This window comes from Physeter macrocephalus, chromosome 4 (genome assembly GCF_002837175.3).
Source record: "Physeter macrocephalus isolate SW-GA chromosome 4, ASM283717v5, whole genome shotgun sequence".
Taxonomy (NCBI): Eukaryota; Metazoa; Chordata; class Mammalia; order Artiodactyla; family Physeteridae; genus Physeter; species Physeter macrocephalus.
In genome coordinates, this window is record NC_041217.1 from 52,302,626 (window position 1) to 52,305,660 (window position 3,035).

At 42.9% G+C, this 3,035-nt stretch overlaps 1 pseudogene; it reads right to left on the reverse strand.

Annotated features, from left to right (window-relative positions):
• Nucleotides 1–550: 550 nt before the first annotated feature.
• LOC112067545 (60S ribosomal protein L37a-like) lies at nucleotides 551–2,072 on the reverse strand (annotated as a pseudogene).
• Nucleotides 2,073–3,035: the final 963 nt, after the last annotated feature.

Here is a 3,035-nt window from a genome sequence, read left to right on the forward strand (position 1 = left end):
TGCCAATGCAGGGGACACAGGTTCGAGCCCTGCTCCAGGAAAATCCCACATGCCGCGGAGCAACTAAGCCCGTGCGCCACAACTACTGTGCCTGCGCACTAGAGCCTGCGAGCCACAACTACTGAGTCCACGTGCCACAACTACTGAAGCCCGCGCGCCTAGAGCCTGTGCTCCACAACAAGAGAAGCCCGCGCACCGCAAAGAAGAGTAGCCCCCGCTTGCCGCAAATAGAGAAAGCCCACGTGCAGCAACGAAGACCCAGTGCGACCAAAAATAAATAAAAATAAAATAAAAATTAAAAAAAAACAAATATAAGTACAAAAGGGAATATTTGGAGTAAGAAAAAAATAACAAAAACATAAAATTTTAAAAGCTGATAAATATAAACAACAAAAAATCCAGAAAAAGTAACATATGTTGTTATTAGCTGTGATAGAGCCCTGTGATACATTTTTTCCCCTGCATTTTTTGGCTGCATACTCTTTATCATTTCTTCACAAGACAACAATTTTTTGTTGTTGTTGTGATAAATTTACCCATTTATTATAAGCTAGCAATGTTTCAAATGGTGGAGCCTCTGCTGGACTTTCAATTCCTTCAGTCTTCTGATGGCTGATTTTACTGTGAGGGCAGAGGTGGTATTGGAGGTCCAGGCACCACCAGCAACCATTCATGAAGGAACCACAGTGCCAGATCCCCACAGCTTGTCTCTTCATCTTGGTTTCACCACAGAAGGAGCAAGTGTACTTGGTGTGCTGGCTGATTTCAATTTTCTTCACAATTTTCCTGAGGGAGGCACCATTACAGTCCCGTATTTACTAACAATTCTGACGTTTTTAGTGCATTTAGCCACATTACCACAAACTAATTCTGAGCCCAGAGAGCAAGACAGTTTTATAGTATCAGTTTCTATAGAGAGAATGAGAAGATAATTCAATCTTCCCTCTACCTTGGTTGATTGAAAAGTGTTTTGATTATTAATAGTTTAAAATTTTTTCTTTCAGCCTCTTAACTAATTCGTGATTCCATGTCTCTAACTTTCTCTGCATTGTCTTGCACTGGTGGTGCTTCTCACCTAAGAGTGAGCCCCGTGGGGCTCCAGCCCTTTGATCTCCCTCCACACTGTCCCAAGTCCAGCTCCTTGAAGTACCTGGTCCTCCCCACTTCCTGAAACCTACCTTTGCCAGGATGGTCTCGGGTTGGTGAGAGAAACCAGGATCATAGTGGTCCCAAGCAGTGACTCATTTAGCTTTTTCTCCTTGGGGTCAAATATGTGGATGTGGAGGGACTGCTGACAATCTTGAGACTGCCACCAAGGAATAGAGGATGACCCCCAGTGGTCCATGGCTTCCACATGCCTGAGACTACTGCTTGCTTTCTTTTTTCATTGAGGAAAACTGAGGGCCTTGGAAAGGGACTTTTCAAGTGAGGGACTCTGCTTGTGAAGTTTCCTTAGCCTCTGTGCACTGGCCAAGCAAGAGAGAGTGGGTGACCTGCTTAGTAAGAAAAATGCTACGCATGGAGTAGGCTACTTCCGATTCTTGAAGCCCTCTTCTTATTATTCATAGTTGAGGCCCAGATAGCCTCAACACCAGACTCAGTACACAAAACTCAAATCAGGAAACGTTTAAGTCATTCCAACAATCTGTGACTCAGCATCGAGTTATCCTGGCTTCACATACCATCTCAATAACTGAAATCCTACATTCTTTGTGTGTCTTAAGCCTTCAGTTGGGGAGCTCATGCCTTCTCTCGTAGGTGCGCTGCTTACAGGCACACAGCACCACACTCAGATTCATGAGAGAAACAACCCAGGAGAACAGGGACTGAGACCCTGCCATTCATTCATCTGTCAAATCTCTGTATGCTAATTATGAGCAATGCATCATCCAAGAGTACAGGAAGATGGGAGTGTGCATCCCTCAAACGGTCCCCCATGTTTGTTAGATACCTTCCTGATGCCCAATGTCTGCTTCTGAGATCAAAAGTTTTGAGTCCCTGTTGCCATATATGGGCCCAAATAGAGACCTCTTGTGCACAGCCTCTTGGACACTGAATTTTTCTGGAAGCATAGATGACCTCTTCTAGTATGAGCAGCTTGATGAGAGTTCCTAAATTATCCTGGCTCTGGTGAAATAATTTACACTTTTTCTAGGCATATCTTGCCTGCCTTGGCTCCTGTTGAACCCCAACAATGACAATGAACAGGAAACAAAGAAAAATAACGAAGATATGTATTAACCAAATGCCACGTGTAAACTGCATTTGGATTCTGAATTAAACAAAGCTACTCTAAAAGCAAACAACCAAACAACAACAAAAACATTTATGAGACTATTAGAATACTTTTTTAAGGTGAGATGATGGTATATTATCCCCTTAACATTTTATTATGAACATTTTCAAACATACAGTAAAATTGAAAGAATTTATAGTGAACACTGTATATCACCACCTAGATTCTGTCTTTAACATTTTACAGTAAAACCCCCTACATAGGAACCTTCAAGTTGCAAACTTTCAAAGACGTGAACGTGCGTCCCCATGTCCAATCACGTAAGTTAGTTCACATGTCTGGCGTAGATTGTCAGGTGCGTGCATCCTCTACAAGTGGTTGCTCCTTTGTGTACTTTACTGTACAGTACCGTATAGGATACAGTAGTACAGTATCTTTATTTCAAGCCCAGGATGTCCGGAAGCAAGCATAAAAGCAGCAGTGATGTAGCTGGTACTGCTAAGAAGCGCCAAGAGATAACGATGGAAATGAAAGTGAAAATAATTGAGAGGGTGGCGTGAGGTGGAAAGATGGTAGCCATCACTCATTCTTATAACATTAATCATTCCACCATCGGCACGATTCTAAAGAACAAGGACAAGATCATGGAACATGTGAAGTCTGGTGTGCCGATGATGTCGACAATAATATCGGAGAAGCATGGAAAAGTGATGGAGGAGATGGAGAAACTTCTCAGCGTGTGGATGCAGGATCAGCATCAGCTTTGAGTCCCGCTCAGCTTAATGTTGATTCAAGAGAA